This window comes from Suricata suricatta, chromosome 4 (genome assembly GCF_006229205.1).
Source record: "Suricata suricatta isolate VVHF042 chromosome 4, meerkat_22Aug2017_6uvM2_HiC, whole genome shotgun sequence".
NCBI classification, from domain to species: Eukaryota; Metazoa; Chordata; class Mammalia; order Carnivora; family Herpestidae; genus Suricata; species Suricata suricatta.
This window is the reverse complement of record NC_043703.1, coordinates 112,821,556-112,840,296: the sequence shown is the minus strand read 5'-3', so window position 1 is coordinate 112,840,296 and position 18,741 is coordinate 112,821,556. Positions and strand designations below refer to the sequence as shown.

At 38.1% G+C, this 18,741-nt stretch overlaps 1 protein-coding gene across 1 annotated transcript in view; it reads right to left on the bottom strand.

The window, feature by feature from the left end:
- Positions 1-18,741, bottom strand: part of ANTXR1 (ANTXR cell adhesion molecule 1) — a 214,576-nt gene that overhangs the window by 162,830 nt on the left and 33,005 nt on the right. The window lies entirely within an intron of this gene.

Here is an 18,741-nt window from a genome sequence, read left to right as displayed (position 1 = left end):
GAAGAGGGGAATACCAAAAGCCCAGGGCAAGGCCGCCGCAGGGACCGCGGTGGGAGGGGCAGGCGTCCGGAGCAAATTCTGCCACCCGCACGGATGTGCCAAAGGAAACCATGTAGTCAGCTTTGAAAATAAAAGCCCAGGCAATCTACGCTTTCCAGGACAGCCAAGATTGTTTTCTGTGGGCTGATGCCTGTGTTTTCTTACCCTGGTTGCTCAAGGTGGTGGGGGAGGGCAGAAAGGGGAAGTGGTTATGGCACTGGTGGTGGGAAATGTGGATGGTATGGGGACCAAAATGAAGCTCTGGACCATTCTCTCTGGGATTTAAGATGTCTATATCTGAGTTCTTGTCTTTTAAATAGCTCCATACCATGCTCAAAGGGCAAGAAAATGTAATTTATTCCTCCCTTCCTTCCCTCCCTGCATCCTTCTCGTCCTTCTTGCTTTCTTCTTTCCTTCCTTCTTTTTTTTTTTTTTTTTTTTTTTTTTTTGTAGAAAGAGAGAGACATGAGCAGGAGAAGGAGGCACAGGGAGAGCGGGAATCCTAAGTGGGGCAGGCTCCGAGTTGTCAGTGGGGAGCCCAAGGTGGGGCTCCATCTTACCACCATGAGATCATGACCTGAGCTGAAATCAAGAGTTGGATGCTTAACTAGCTGAGCCACCCAGGTGCCCCTGTCTACTTTTCTCCTATTAGACCACATGCCCAGCTGCCCAAGTCAGAAACCAGAGCCTTCCTGGACCTTCCACATTCACTCTCCTCTCTCCTTCCTCTTCCCTACATCAACTTTCATCAAGTCCATCAGTGCTACTCTAGACTGCTTCTCTATCTCTTCTACCAATGCCATGGTCTGAGCCATCAGCATCTCTTGCCTAAACCATTAAGACACTTACTATCTTTTAACTGCCCTCTTGCCCTTCTTCCATTCATTCTCCACGTGGCTGTCATAATTGTCTGAAAATACAGATCAAAACATGCCATTCACTTCCCTGCTCAAAATCTTTCAATAGCCCTTGATTACACTTGGTATGAAATCTGAAATCCTTGCCGTGGCTTTCCAGGGTCTATGTGGAATGGCTCCTCTGCCTCCCTGACCAGCCTTATCTATATGACTTTGTCCTGTCTCCTCACTTGAGCCCTGTGCCTCCTGCCCAGGTCTCCCAAGCAACTTTCTTCAACAGGCACCTGCAATCACTTCTGCCTGTGGACTGGAGATACCATTTGCCTAGTTCCTCACTGGGCTACTCTTACCCAGCCTTCAGTCCCAACCTAAATGTTAGTTGCTCAGAATAGCTCTACTTGACATGTCCTCTTCAGATTTAGGCTTCTCATGGCACCCAACAATTTTTGTTTCATAGCACTGAGGACATTTTATAATCAATAACATTAGATTGTGTCATGATTTGTTTAGCTACCGTCCACCCTTACCAGTTCTAGACTCTTAATGCAATGCTGTTTGATGACAGGAAAGGGCATATATCTGTGCATTAGAAGGGCAGATAAAGATGGAAGCAGTGCCCCCCGCCCCACCGCTGCCACCATTGGGAGGGGAGAGGGTAGCATTATCAATCACCCAGCAGGAGGCAGTATTGCCTGGCCAGTCAGCAGTTTCGTGAGGGTAATGGCAGTGGCAATGTGGTGAAAGGGTGAGGCTGGGATATGAAGGTGAGCTTGGGACAGGAAATGGGGGTTTGTTCCTGAGCACACAGAGATGGCACATGGAGTCCCTCAGAATAGTTGGGGGCACTAAGGAGGAGGGGCTAATTTATGATAATTAGGTGAGAAGAGATTGGGCATTAAAAGTAAATGTGAAAAAGAAAAGCAAATGTAGTCTTATCTTGGCAAAGTTTGGGACATTTTGGCAACACTAAAATTGGAATATTGCGTTAAGACTGAAGTTTTAAAAAAGAGGGTTAAAAAAGGCATACTGGGGGTGTGGAAAAGGTTCCTTGGCTTCATTGTGTTTTTTCTTTGCCAAATAAAGTCTGGGAACTGGGGTGTTTTCTCTAAGCCTATTTCCTTTACTTTACAAGTATTTTCTTGAGCTTTCTATTTTTTTGGTAACAGAACAAGCAAAGGCTGTTTTGGGAAATGTCCTTCTCCTTGACACTTGGTGTCTGGCAAGATAGGAGCTCATTAGTCCTGAGCAGTGATCACAACCTCTCCATAGAATACCCTTCCTCATCAGATCAAATGACTTACCGCCTCACCTCCCTACACCCTGCCCCTTCTCTAGGCACCTACAACATCTAAGAAAATAAAACAGATGGTTTCATGGGAATGGTGGGTTGGTTTTCATTATGGGACAATAGAACTATTAATAAGGGCCTATTTTTTTTAATGCTCTCTTAGAAACGGAAGCAAACTGGGAGAAAGATCTTTGAAAAGGGGTGATAAGAACCTCTCTGAGGATTTGGTTATTACCAAATGAAATGTTATCTTCCTGGGAAAGGAGAGAGGCGGGGAATTCTACGGAGAGGCTACTATTAAAGAGTCTCCTGTTTTCCTTCGCGGTTTCATGTCTGCCAGTATTCCTACATAAGAGTGAAGGGTTTTCAGGCCACATGTCTTGTGTTTCTTGTACAATCCCTGCAACACTTAATGATGGGCACAGAGTGGATGACCTGTTGTCGAACGAATGAGTCCAGCTTGGATGCATCTGTGCATCCATTCATGCATTTCCCCATTAGTTGAGCATGCACCCTGCACCCACCACGGCACGGGTTGGTGGTAGTGGGTGGGAGGATCAGTCACAGTGTCTGATGGGCTTTCTGTTGTCCTGGGAACAGGGAATTTTCCCATATTTGATGAAGACTACTTTTCGAGATTTTGACTGTGATGTGACATTTTGATAATATTTGCTGATGAAAACAATAAGTATAAACACACATAAGCAACTCAAGAAACATTTCATTCAACAAGCTTTTCTCTTAAGTATCCTAGCGATGTTCCTACTGCAAAATCCTCCTTGGGCTTATGCAATGTCTACCACATTTTCAGTCTATAAAACAGTCTCCACTGCCACCCCAAAATAACCCAACATCAGCTCTGCATTGTCGACTTCTTGCCTCTTAGTAAAAGAGCTTCTGTGGAATTGGACTTTTCTCAAATGTCCAGCAGTTATTGGCTTCAGAGCTTCAACTTATATTGTAAACACACATCACTATTTATTACCACTAATGCTGAATTTACAACATTTCCAGATGGCCTTAAGGCTCCAGTTGCTGAGTACAAAAAACATGGAGTGAACAGAACAAGATTTCATAGATTAATTAAAGACATTTTCTTGCTACTTTTGGAGTTATAATGTTTTACAGTCAACCTTAATCATTTGTTTATAATGTATATAAATCATAGTCTCTTTGGGACTTTTACCTAAGGAGAGGTGAACATGATTAATAATTTCATGATGCATGCTGAACCAAAGATCATTTTTTCTCTGTATATATTTTTTAGTGAGCTATAATTTATATATAGTCATATGTACAGATATTTATTCATTTCCTTTATAATTGCTGGACTTCTTTCTATAAAGTTGTCATAATATTCCTTCATTCATTTAACATCTGTAGGATCTGTAGTAACATCTTCTCTACAGTGGCTGCCCTATGGATTACAATTGTCATCTTTATTTTATATAACAGGCTACTATAACTTAATATTATGCTACTTCTCATTTAATGAAAGAACCCTTTAATATTCTCCATATATCACCTCTCACCCCTTATGCTACTATTGTTATATAGTCTACTTTTATACATGTAATAAACTAAAAATAGTTATTATATCTATCTTAAACAATCATCATTTTATGAAATTAAGAAAATATTTATCATTTCTGTTATTCCTCCTTCCTTTTTTGTAGATCATTTTCCTTTAGCCTGAAGGTATCATTTTCCTTTAGCCTGAAGAATTCCCTTAGCAGTTTGTTATTTTTGTTGTTGTTGTTGTTTTGATGCAGATTTGCTGATGATGACTTTTTCGGGCTTTATTTTTAATGTCTTAATTTTTGCCTATAATTTTAAGGTTATTTTCATTGGATATAGAATTCTAAGGTGTCTTTATTTCCGTTCATCTCTTTAACGACATTGATCTGTTGTCTTCTGGGTCACATGTCTTTTTTTTTTTCTGATGAAAAGTGATTTTCATTGTTGCTCCTCTCTTTGTAATATGTCTTTTCCCTTCTCCCTATGTTTTAAGATTACCTCTTTATTCTGGTTTTCAGAAATTCAACTATTTTTTACTTAGATGATGGCTATTTATTTATTTACTTATTTTCATCCTGCTTGGGGTTCTTTGAGGTTTTTGGATCTTTGTGCAGAATACCAAGTTCAGTACTCCAATTATACATGTATTAGACCACTTGATATTATCCCACAAGTCATAGGAGCTGGTTCATCTCCTCCCTCTGCCTCCAGATCATTTTTCTGTCTCTTTCTGTTAAAATTTTTGTTTAAAGTTTATTTATTTACTTTGAGACAGAGAGAGAGAGAGGAGAGAGAGAGAGAGAGAGAGTGAGCACACAAATGGAGAAGAGGCAGAGAGAAAGAGAGAGAGAATCCCAAGCAGGGTCCACACCATCAGCACAGAGTCTGATATGGGACTAGAACTCACAAACTGTGAGATCATGACCTAAGCTGAGATCAAGTCAGACGCTTAACTGACTGTGCCATCAAGGTGCTCTGTGTCTCTTTCAGTTTAGATAATTTCTATTAACTTGTTTTTATGTTCATCATTCACTGTTCTGCAGGTATTGTATTTTTCAATTTCACACTTTTCACTTGGTTCTTCAGAATTTTCTTTTTTTTTCTTTCTGATATCCTGTGTCTTCATTATATTCAACTTTTCCTGTAAATTCTTTAACATGTTTATAATAGTTGCTTTAAATCCCTGTCTGGTAATTCCAACCATTGAATGATCTGTGGTTTGCCTCCATTATTGTGTTTTTCCTTGATTATGGGTCACATTTGCCTGCTCTTTTCCCATGCCTCATAATCTTTTAATTTGTGTTTCAAACATTGTGAATTAAAAAAAAAAACAGTGGAAACCTAGGTACAACACTGATTTGTTTTGTTCACTCACTGCAGAGCCTTCTGTCTTTGTGAGCTAGGGTGGTGGGGGCTGAGAGAACTGATTATTTAGATTCCTCCTTTAGTTAGGCTGAGTTTGGGCTGGGTCACAGCTTTAATTAGAGTGTGTTCCCTGTTATTAGCCTAATTCTCGGACTTCTGCCCTGCCCTTCCTTTGTGGTCTTTTCAATACTTGAGTTGGGAGTGAGCTGGGTGCAGCTTCAGTTATTCTTCCTGGACTTTTGGATTCAACCTTGATAGAACGCCAGAATCCAAGCACCACAAAGGATCTGTAGGACCATGCAATTTCTCTTTGTTTTTCAGCAAAAAGGTAAAAAGCAGTTCCACTGCTACTTTCTTGGAAAAAATGCAGAGGTGTTGGTGAGCTGGAGAACTGTCAGTTGGATTTTCTTTTTTTTTCATTTGGGACTCCTTCAGATAATCTATCCCTCTGGCACACATTGCTGATTAAGTTTCAGTTGACTTTTCCTCATCTCTGAAAAGTCTCTGTCCATGCCTAAACTACTTTTCCAATTGCCCATACCCAGACCACATCCATTACCAAGTATGGAACCTTCTGAAGATTTCTGCTCAGCTATAAAGGGTTTGTTCACCAGTGCTTCCTGTGTGTCTGCTAGCCCCATAGAAACATATGAATTTTATTTTGTTAGGACTTTTCTGGCTGACCATGGAAATGAAGGTTCTTCACATTCCTCTACATCCTAACCAGAAGCAGAGATACTGTGAAAGCTTTCTCTAAATATTTGTGACTACACATTTGTTTCAAGTCAGGAAGAAAAAATACTAGAGGCTGATTACCAGCATATAAATATACTCTAGTATCTCTTATCTTAAAAAAATAAATCATCTGTGACCCCACATTTCCCTCTAGCTATTGACCAATTAGTTTGCATTTCTCTTCGTAGCACAACTTCTTGAAACAGTACTTGGTTCCCCACTTTCCTGTCTTTCCTGGTGGAGACTCTCTTCAAATGTAGACACATAGCACATGAGTAAGACAGAAAAACTTGCTGAAAGCTTTGTGTGAATGGTGGGCATGCCAACTGGTAGATGGCCAGCTTTTCTCAACAGGTTGCTTTGTTGGGGACCTTCAGACATCAGTGTATGTACATCCCCCCACTCCCACCCTGGGATATTTTTCTACAGAAAAGTAGTTTCCAAACTCTTTCCTTAGTTGTTAGCTGGAATTGACAAGGGGGAGGGGTGGAAACAGTCACATTTGTTATGCAGATGTCTTCATAACTTCCCCTGGCCTGGCGTCTGATGGTGAAACCATCCTTGTCAAATTTTGCCAGAGAATATACTTCTATCTTCTCTGGTGCAGCTAGAGAAGAGGTACTTTTCAGAAGTAGTGGTGGTGGTTCTGAAGGTTGAACAGCTCCTAAGAAATTCTTGAACAGTTTTTCAGTTTTCACCCTGTTAGCCCTTCCTTGCTTTCTGCAGTATCTGACAGTTCCAGGTTTTGATCTTTCTAGGGTTCTGTCAGGCTACAGACTTGTTTCTCTTCAGCGTCTCATTCGGCAGGATTATATTTGACTTTTCTCCACACTGCTTACATCATTTGTCACTCTTCTGTCTTCCTTCTGTCCTCATATGTATAGTGTTCTTGTGGCTTACATATTTCTTAGTGTCCTCTAAGATGGGCTTTCTGGTTTTATTTCACATTCTCCTGGTTTTGGGGTGCTTTTTGTGACAGAGGTAAAAATGTCTTTACCTGCCATTTTAAAATGGGAAGCCTTCCCTTCTAACCCATTCTACTCTAACTTTTGTCTCCAGTCTCTGCTGGTCCCCAACTATCTCCACATTGCCAACCCAACAGTCACCTTTCTGGCTTCATCTTATTCAACCTCTTGTAACATCAGACACAGTTAGCCTCTCCTTCAAGTTAAAATGCTTTCTTTTCCTGATTTCCATTATGGGGTGCACTCTCTATCTCCCTCATCAGTTGTTCTTTCTCATATTTCAGTGTAGGGTTTCCTTCTCATCTAGAACTCTGAAGATTGGAGTGGCTCAGAATTCCCCATTCCCAACACCTACACTGTTTTACAAAGTAATTAATTGCATTCTTCCCAAGACTTTGGTGCTAATCAAGGGAGCATGGCCTGTGGAAGAAGATAGACTTGAGATTAAATCTTAATTCTGACGCTTCCTAGGGATGTCAATTTTAGATTTCTCAAATGTAAAAATGAAGATGTGGAATTATAAGATCTAGTGGCTTCCTTCCAGCTCAGAATGCTGTATCTGATTTTATGTAGGGACCAAAGAGTGAGCAGAAGCAGCCTGGGCATCTACTGAGAACTGGAAAGGCTACACTTGGCAGACAGGAGTAGTCCACAGGGTGGCACAGGGTGAAGTGCAGACCAGTAACTGAAGTTCACTAACAGGAGCCCATCAGGGAATTTCCAAAGGTTGAAGCCTAAGCTGGCATAAAGGATAGGAGTAATGGTTTAAACACAGGTCAACATGATGAATTTGTCCAAACAAACTCCTCTTTACACACAACTCTGTTTTGGTTGGTTACTCATTCATGCAGTGGTTTTCACCATGTAGTTTCCTATGGTACCACTTCACTTTCAAAATGAATCTCTGTAACTTTCTGATCACTAACCCTTTTCCCCTATTGAGCCAAATTCTGCAGGAGATGGGAGTGGCAAAAAGTGGGTTCTATATTCAGGGTTTCAAAAATATATTGCTTTCGAGAGGGAATAACGTATGGCGATTTGTAGGAAAGTGGATGGACCTTGAGGGTGTCATGCTGAGTGAAGTAAGCCAGGCAGAGAAGGACAGAAACCATATGTTTGCACTCATAGGTCTAGCAGGAAAACAGGAGAGACCTAATGGAGAACCAGGGGGAGCGGAGGAGGGAGAGAGAGTTGGGGAGAGAGAGTTGGGGAGAGAGGGATGCAAAACTTGAGAGACTACTGAATGCTGAAAATGAACTGAGAGTTGAAGGGGAAGGGGGAGGAGGGAAAAGAGGTGGTGGTGATGGGGGAGGGCATTTATGGGGAAGAGCACTGGGTGTTGTATGGAAAACAATTTGACAATAAAATATTATGGAAAAAAAAATAAAACCTAAATCAAAGGGAAAAAAATATATTGCTTTCTCTTATGAGAACCTTCTGTTCCATGCTCCTCTTAGTTCAATAGGGACTAGGCCTCTCTGGGTGCTGGTAGTATCTAAGATGGTCAGGTTGATATACTTAAGCCCAACCCCACTGACCACAATAAGTGTTTGCAGGGGCATAAGACAGAATGACACTCTGCCAAGTCCTGTGCAACAGAGACTATGGAGCCCAGAGTCACCTTCTGTGATGGAAGCTGAATGTTCCCCATGGGAGATGATAGGCAAGCATCTTCTGCTTTGGCCAAACCACATTTCTTTAAGTATAGGCTGGTAGAAGTTATAGTTCTTCTAAAGATAGGCTTTATCTGTCATACTTTGGAGCAATGTTGGGCTGGTGGTGGGAGGAGGCAAAAGTATATTATGTTCATACCAGATAACCCAATCCAGAAGTCACAGGCAGGCACAATCTGTTTGAACAGAAGATTTGGAGGATCATATAAGATGGTGAGAGGCAATGAGAACTCTCATAAATCACTAATGGGAATGAAAATTGGTGCAGCCCCTTTGGAGAACAATCAAATCATGCCTAGTGAAGTTATACATTCACGTACCACAAGACCCAGCAATTCAATTCCTAGTTATACATCAGAGAAGAATTCTTGCTTTTGACCCCCCACAAGACAGGTATAAAAATGTTGATTGCAAGTTTGTTTACAACAAAAAAAGGTTAGAAATTAACTAACTGTCCATGAAGAAGAGAACAGATAGGAACAGGATGGTACATTATACCATATAGTAGGACGCAAGAGAAAAGTAGATTAGTTAAGATGAACCAAGCACAGCTAGGTGTATCTCTACAGAAGAAGTCTTAAAAACATGATGTTAAGTGTAAAAGCATGTTCAAGAAAAAACACACACAATATGACCATTTATTATAAAGTTTCATCTGAAAAATATAACATATTGCTTACAGGTATACAAAGATATTCAGCATCTATTAAAATGATAAGCCCCAAATTCAGGATGGTGATTATTTCGGTGAGGAAAAAGAAAGGGGAATGTACACGGAGATGTCATGAGCTTGGCGGTGGATAATGAGTCTACTAGGCTTTTTTTTTTGGTATACTTTTGTTACATTTGAAATATTTAATAATTTAAAAAATTGTGAAGGGTGAGTAGCAATGGCTGAGCCTGCAGTGCATGAGGAGGCAGTCAGAGCTGCTCAAGGGCGGCACGAAACCTTAGGCTTAGTCCTAGAGGACAAGGGGCTATGAGCTGATGGGTAGGCGGTGCTGTGGAGCTAGCCTATGTTGACCAGTAGTGGTTGGGTGTTGCCGGGCCACTGAAAATCAGTTGGTTTGGGCTGTCTTGCTTCAGATCTGAGCACCCTACCTTTCTCTGGTTCCACTGACCGCTTTGGTCGTTTGTCCAGCTGGCTTCATCCTGACAAGAATGTTTCACCAAGTTGCTCTGTTAGATTTTATTCTTTATGTGCACCTCCCACACGTGGAAGAGTAGGTGAGGAAGGGAAGTAACATTTCCTGAGCATCTGGGCCATGCCAGGGTCTCTGCCGGGCACTTTCCATAAAGTAATTTACAAAAGCCTCACAGCAACACTACAAGGTGGGTGTCATTATCTACATCGTCCATTTGAGAAAACAGATTCAGAGAAGTGCAATAACGTGCTGAGCTAGTAGAGCCCAGGCTGGAACCCAGACTGATCCAGGTATAAAGTCTGTATTTTCTGTAACCAGGGTGTCCAGACTTCGGCTAGGACAGTGTACTGTACACAAAGACACAGGACACACACACACACACACACAATATGTATATGTATTTTTTTCACAGTAGAAGTTGTACTCTATAATTTGGGAAAGGCCTTAACATGATTTTTATATAAAACCAAACACTGGTGTATTATTAAATAGGATACAAATACACATGCATTTTAAAGATGAAAGGGTACTGAACAAAAAGTTTGCTTTTGATGAGCCAACTCAAACTATATGCTAAGGCCCCAGGGGTATACTTTACCTTCTTCTCCCAACAGGGGTACCCCCTGAGGAATAGTGTGAGAAGTACTGGACCTCACTACTCTCACAAATCAGTCTGCTTCTAGAATAGCTGGATTGCCTCAAGGTGAGTTCTTTTTACCATCACTGAGACTCAACGTAAGGGGCCCTTAGACAAACTTCCTCTAGAGACATTGCCTGTGTGCTCCTGTCTGGAAGAAGTCTCGCTAGAAACATTACACAGAGGAAAAAAACCTTTTCTCTGGCCTCATGCTGAAGCCTATATCCCTCTATATAGGGATAGACTGACCAAATGTTAGGAACTTCGGAGAAGGATGTGAGCCATGGAGAACTGGGAGCTCACTCTCTGGATTGCAGTTGGGTATGCTACGATAATTTGAGTAGGGTGTGTCCAGAAGGATTTGGGGTGATTCCTTAGCTGTTTGTCAAAACCCCAACCACAACAGTAAGTAACAACATTTACTGTGTGCCTGGCATTGTTAATCTTTCCATCAGTTCTATGCACTAGGGACTATCATTCTATTTGTTGTATAGATGAAGAAACAGGCACAGGGAGGTAAGGAACATTCCGGTGGACCCAGAACCTGGGATATTCTTTCTCAGTCAACAGGACAAGAGAATAAACACATGCTTCCTTCTATTTCTCTTGATTTTCCTATCCAATCTTCTGGTACCTAAATAAGAAGTACCTAAAAATGGAACAGATCCAGGTTCTTTCAAGCACAAAGTATCTGGAGATTCTTTTTCTCTCGTGTTATTTTTAAATTTAGAAAAGGCTTTTAGAACTATGCCTCTTGGTAATGACAGCCTGTAATCATTCTGCTCCAGGAATCAAGCGATGTGTTCAGAATATGTCATTTTCCCCTGTGACACTAATGGCAAAACCACACTCTCAACCAAACCAAAGGATGACTGAGAGGGATGGAGAAGTGTGGTCTCTTGGTTTCCACTCAGCAGTCTGAGCCAAGACTTCTTGGCTTTCACTCCGACTCCTTAAGTAATAGGCAAAATACTTAACCTCTTAACCCCATCTGTGAAATGCTGATGTTACCTCTTTACTTCTTTGTGAGGAGTATTTCCAAGCTCAAGTTGTTACAAAAATCCTGAAGATAAAATGTGTAGAGGGCATATGTTTTCAGAGGTGTGTTTCTGGAAGAAGTCTGAGGGTTTGAGGTGGTGAATTGTTTATGCTAGGATTTGTTTTTAACTTAAAACTGTATATAATTGTAAAATTGTGGGAAACTCTATAGTATAGTGATTAAGAGTGTGGACATTGGGGACATCATGCCTGGATTCAAATCCAAGTCCCTATACTTTTACAGCAGAGTGGCCTTGTGCTTTCATTGACTTAGTATCCCCTACATAATACGTATAATAAATGATTCTCATAACAACCTAACAGGGTAGATATTACCAATTTTCTCTTAATACAGTTGAGAAAAGTATCCTAGCTTACTGGTACACTGTAAGTCATTAATAAAAGATTGTATTTAGACACAAAAGTATGTGTACTTATGCATTTGCACATACACTTAGTGGTTGGTTCTGTTTAAGTATTCCACAGACGAGAAACCAAAGATAGCAGTATGTATCCAGACACAGTAAATTGGGTGGATTATGTAACAATGTTGTAGAAAAAAAATCACTAGATTAAAAATTTTTAATTTTGTTGGTTGAAAAAAAATTCTACTACCACTGACTACTTGTATGAACTTGGGCAAACAATTCAATCTCTCTGAGAATAATTTTCCTGAGTAGTGAAATGAGGCCATTGAGAGAGTTGGATTAGATGTAGTAATTCTTTGGCCCATGGTTGTTTGGTTATGCTTTGTTTTTTAATCTTGCAAAGTTTAGAAGTAAGGTGAGATTTCCAGGTAAAAACAGTGACCTGAGTCTACACATTTTAACTTCCCCCTTTTCTCCCCCTCCCAAATGCTATAGAAACAGCTGAACTAGTACAAGTATATAGTATAGGGAAGTGCTTTCCATGGTGAAAAATAGGTAAGAGTGCCGTACACGGGCCAAGTACCTGGGATAATTCCTGCAGGAAGTAGAGTTGCTGAGATCAGGCTGAGGAAGGGCCTAGCAGCCTGGAATTCTATGAAAAGAATGAGTCTTTGGCTGGTGGTGGGTTTATTTCTTAACACAGCGACCCAACACCTACACTTGACATTCTTCTTTTGGCTCCAGCTTTCCCCTTACCTTGGACACCCTACTAGGTCTCTACTATTTCCAAGCAAAAATTATACTACATCTAAATTAGCCCATTGTCTTTCACCTGGGATCTTCAGATTTTCAACAAAGATTTTTCATGATCCCTGACAGAACTCACCCCAAATTCCAGTACTGAAAAATCTAGTTGCTCCTCTTTTGAGTGACTATGCTAAGGAAAGTCTCAGAAGTTGGGAAAAAGAGAACCAATTTGAAGAATTTAAGAAAATTTTCCATTTGAAGGAACCTCATTTAAAAAACAAGGGAGCACATTAAGCAATTCTAATTCATGTTCATGATGAAGATATTCCATCTCCAACACAATAGCAGGGTGCCACACACAAACACAAAAGGGAAAATTTAGGATCAGAAGAATATTCATAGGGTTGAAAGAGATGATCTCTGAGGTAAAAAGTGAAATGGCACTGAAGACAATAAATGAAAGATGAAAGAAATTAAAGAAAGCATAAATAAATAAATATACAGCCTGTGTTCATGGTTCAGAAGACTTAAAATTGTTAAGGTGATAATTCTACCCAAAGTGATATACAGATTCAATTCAATAATGTTCAGTTCCAATGACATCTTTCTTCAGAAATAGAAAATCTTATCCTAATATTTATATGGAATCTCAAGGGACCCCAAATAGCCAAAACACTCTCAAAAAAGGATAAAAGTTGGCAGACTTACGCTTTCTGATTTCAAATGTACTATAAAGCCACAGTAGTCAAAACAGTGTGATAAGGGGGATAAGGACAGATGTATAGAAGGCCCAGAAAGAAAACTTTGCATATATAGTCAAACAACTTTCAAGAAGGGTGCTAACCACTCAATGGGGATAAGACAATCTTTTCAACAGATGGTCTGGGAAAACTGAATGTCCATTTGCAATAAAATGAAGGTGGACACCATATACAAAAATTAATTCCAAGTGGATCAGGGACCTAAATGTAAGAGGTGAAACTAGAAAACCCTCGGGAAAATTGTAGGGAAAAAGCTTCATGATGTTGGATTTGGCAATTTCTTGGGAGATGACACCAAAAGCATGGGCAGCAAATAACAAACTTGAGAAACTGGATTCATCAAAATTAAAAAAAACTTTTGTGCATCAAAGGGCACCATTAACAGAGTGAAAAGGTAACCCACAGAATAGGAGAAAAATATTTGCATATCATATATCTACTAAGGGATTAATATCCAGAATATATAAAGAACCCTTAGAACTTAACAACAACAACAACAATAAAAAACAATTCAGTTAATATATGGGCAGAGGACTTCAATAGACATTTCTCCAAACAAGATACACAAATGTGCCAATGAGCATATGAAAAAATGCTCAATATCACTAAACATTAGGGAAATATAAGTTGAAACCATAATGAGATACCATTCACATCCATTAGAATTACTGTTATTTAAAAAACAAAAACAAAAACCAGATAATAACAAGTGTCAGCAAAGATATGGAGAAATTGGAATCCTGTGCATTACCAGTTGCAATGTAAAATGGTGCAGTCACTGTGGAAAACAGTCTGGTAATTCCTCAAACACTTAAACATAGAATTACCATATGATCTAGCAACTCCACCTCTAGGTATGTGCCCAAAAGAATCGAAAGTAGAGACTTCAACAGACATTTACATGCCAATGTTCATAGCAGCATTATTCACAACAGCCAAAAGATGGAAATAACCCAAATGTCTGTTGACAGATGAATGGATAAACAAAATGTGGAACATACATTGGAATATTATTCTGCCTTAAAAAGGAATGAAATTCTGAAATATACTACAACATAGATGAACCTTGAAAACATGTTAAGTGAAATAAGCCAGATACAAATGAACAAATATTATATGGATCCACTTATACGAGGTACCCAGAGTAAAGAAATCCACAGAGACAGGAAGTCGAATAGAAGTTACCAGCAGCTGGGGGCAGTTTCAGTTTGGGATAAGAAGAGTTTTGGAGATGGATAGTAGTGTGATGGCTGTACAACGTAAAGCCAGTGAATTGTATGCTTAAAGATGGTTACAATAGTAAATCTTATGACACGTATATTTTACCACAATAAAAAAAAATTCAATGGAAGCTGTAAACAATAACTTAAATACAAACAAAACAATTAAAAATTGGTGAATTACAGGACAAAAGTGAAAAATTCTCCAAGAAATCAAAGAAAAATGAAAAAAGTTAAAAAAAATTATACTTAGAAAAAAGTTTAGAATAGATTTGAGAATCCAAGGGACAAAAGAAAAGTAATAATAAAAAATAATAGAAAAATATTTCTTAAACTGAAGATATTTTTTTTATCAGATAGAAAGGCTCAAATTCTATACAAACTATTATCCAAAATTAATGAAAGAACATGTACCTCGATATCTTTTCCTGACTTTTTTTAATTCTAAAGATAAGAAAGTGTTTTTTTACAAGCGTCCATCCAGAAGCAGAAAACAGGATACTCACAAAGGAAAAATGTACTAAGTTGGCATTTTTCTGTATGCAATGTAGAACAGAATATATGCAAGTTGGCATAGTGTCATCAGTAAATTTAGGGGAAAAGATAGTCAGAGTATAGGAACTTAAGTTCAGCATGGAAAGCTTAATATTCACACGCCTTTAGGGAAAATTTTACCTGAAAAAAGACTCTGCCAACTAAGAAATTAAAAAATAAATCAGATAAAAATTTCAAGTACTAGAAAGGAACTATTTCTGTGTGTGTATGTGTATGTACTTATGAGACATAATGCAAATAATTCTTAAGAAATTCAGCAAGAGGGTCACCTGGGTGGCTCAGTTGGTTAATCCTCTGACTTTTGGTTTTGGCTCAGGTCATGATTTCATGGTTCCTGGGATCAAGTCCACATTCCATGCTGACAGCACTGAGCCTGCCTTGGATTCTCTCTCCCTCTCTCCCTGCCCCTTCCCTACTTGTGTACACATGTTCTCTCTCTCACTTTCTCAAAATAAATAAATAAACTTAAAAAAAAGAAATTCAGCAAGGAGAATAAAAGATATTACTTAATTCTTGCCATTATAAAGACAAGCAAAATTCACTGGGAACTGTTACTAGTATAAAAATTAAATTACACTTTTCCAAATTCTACTTTTCAAATTACTGGTGGAAAATTAAAATATCAAAGAAGGGTAAGAGATAAATGGGTGGACACAGATATAGCATAAAAATGTTTTTAACAATTTAAGTTTATCAAATGTTTTTTGACAAAGGACTTTTAAAAATCATGAAGGGTGACAGAAAGGTATTCTATATTGATTAGAAGTATAGTGCATAATGAAAATCCATGTGAACTAAACAATATGGCATAAATTATAAAGCAATGTGTTGGAGATTCAAATAAAACAGTTATGGTGGAAAGTTTAAAAATACTTCTCTGTCTTCACAGTTCAAGTAAACAAAAGTAGAAGACATCTGACAAATTTAATCAATACATTTCTTATATAAAATTTTTTATCAAGTATACATATGATGATAAGTAAGATTTAATCACATACTAGTCAACCAACAACAATTAATAAATTTTAAAGGTAGAAATTATATAAACCAGTAATTTAAAAAATAAAACAAACAAAAATAGAAACTCATTCACTATGGAAGAAAAACTTAAAAATGCCTAGGAAAACACTTAATAAACATCGTATGAGACTGATTTGAAGAAAACACTAAAACTTTATAACAGACATAAGTGAAGGGATATATCTTTAAATAAGAAAATATATACAATAAAATTGCAATGCCATTTTGCTAAGGTGATTGTGTACTTCCCATACAATTCAAGTGAAAACCCCAAAATTATTTTGGTACATTAAACAAATTATTTAAATTCCCATTGTAAAACAGGCAAACAAACAAACTACTAAAGACCAGGGAGATTTTCACTCATGCTGAGAAGGGAAGAAGGACTGGTCTTCCAGATGCTAAAACTAATAAAAATAATGTGGCCCTAGCTAGGAACAGACAGAAATGCAGTTATCAGAATAGAAAACACAGCAGCAGATCCAAGTCTATGAAAAGAGTTTAATTTTTCAAACTGGTAGTAAATGATTATTCAGCAAATGATGTTGGAAAAACTGGCTAAGCACTTGGAAAAAAAGGATGGATCTTGGCCTTATACCTTACATCAGATGAATTTCTAGAAGTAATGATCTACATGTTAAAAAATATAAAAAATACTGTAAATAAAAGTAGTCATAAAAGAACAACAGCGACCCAATCACAATTATGAACACTGATGTTAAATTTCTAAATAAAATGCAGAAAACAGAGTTCAACTCTACATTAAAATAATAATATATGACAACCAAGTGTAACCAGAAATGCAAGACTGATCCAATATTAAAAAATCTTTTAAATGCATTTCACTGTGTTAGTAGGTCAAAGAAAAAATATGATCATCTTAATAGATGCCAAAAATGCACTTGATTAAATTGAATATCTATTCCTGACTTCTTTTAAAGGAAGAGTTGGACTTCCTTGACATAACCTCATTCCAAATGATGAAATATCTGAAATATGTAAATCAAGATCAGGAAAAAGACTACCCAAGGAGTACATAGGGAACCATATGCAGTAGTCAACACTAAAATAATGTATCCCAATAGTACTTAAATTAACATTAGATCTTTTATTATGCTGTGGAAGAAACCTGAAAAATGTGTTGCAGTTTGTCAATCATTTTGCAGACTGATGAAGCTATGAAATCTTGGAAGAACAAGATGATATAATGCAAAACACATGAGTCGGAATGATTCCAGAATCCAGAATCATCATGCTAATTCTGCCATTTTTGTTATTTGACCATAGCAAGTTTCCTAAAATCAGATTCTCAGTGTCTCTTATCTATAAAGTTGAAGTAATAGCAGGCAAGACAGAGTAAACTTCCTACTGGCTATCTCTTCTCTCCTAGTGATTATTACCAAAACCTCTGGACAAAATAAAAAAGCAAACCAATAAGAACTCTGAAAAGTAAACAAAGCAGATTGGGAAGAGTAGTTGAAACCTGGACAAATAACCTAAACAAGAATGAATTCCACATTTCCCCCCACCTCTTTTCTTTCACCATGACTTTCACCTGTGGGCGAGTCTCAGTCAGATGGTAGTGGCCTGGGAGGTCACCATATGTCAGGTCCCTGGGAAAGGGGGCCTCTGTGATTCAAAGAATGTGGAGAGAATCCCCACTTTCATTTCTCTTTGATTACTTCTGTCTTTGCCCCACAGGTGGCCTCAGTAGAGAACTACACAAGGCAACGTGGTGGTCAAATTCCAAGATAAACTCCACTTTTCTTGCTAGAGGGGTTGGAAAGGGCAACCTTGATAGGAAACATAGTGTGTGGGGAATCCTGCAGAAGAGAGAGCTGGAGAAGGGGGTCCCGATAGTTCTGTGTATGAAGCTGTGTAAGTCCTGGGCTTATCTCTGAGCTGCACCTGCATAGGACAACTCGAAGCCGTTTAGCAAAGGCTTTGAAAACTGAACTGAAATAAAAACCACTACCTGTGGAAGAAGAGCTAGAACATGTAGTCTGAAACTCGTTCAAATAGAGAAAAAAGATTAATAGTCTCCAGAGGATTTGAAAATGACTCAAGAGTCTGAATAACCTAATATTAAAAATTTCTAGGATATAATCTAAAACAACTCGACATACAAAGCACCTAGAAAATGTGGCCAATTCTGATGAAAGAAATAATTAAGATGCCAATCCTGAGCTTATGGAATTCTCAGAGAAAGAATTTAAAGCATATAAGGTTTATATTTTTATTTTATAGTTCTTATATATTATATTTATTTTGTATTATAATTATATTTCATATAGTTAATCTCATAAATATTTCACATGTAATCTCATTGTATATCTAATTATATATGATGTGTTTAATTATATGTTATATCTTATTATATACTATGTTTTTATATATTATATATTTAAGTTTTTATATATTTATTTTATAATTATGCTCCCATGAGGTAAAGGTAAATACATTTGAAATAAATGGAAAGATATAGATGATTTCAGTAGAGGAATAAAATTTTTAAATGGAACAAAATAGGTATTTTAGAACTGGAAATCACAACGTCTATGATAAACTATTCAAAGGATGAGCTCAGCAGCAGGATGGAGATGACAGAGGAAGGAGTCTGTGAACATGAAGCTAGATCAATAGGAATGATCTAATCTGAAAAACAGTAGGAAGAAAGATTGGGAAAGAATTGAATTGACCTTCAGGCACATGTGGAATCATATCAAAAGGTCTAACTAACATCTGTGTCACTGGTGTCCCAGAAGGAGAGGAGAAAGTGGTGCAGAAAAAAATTATTGAAAAATAGGGTT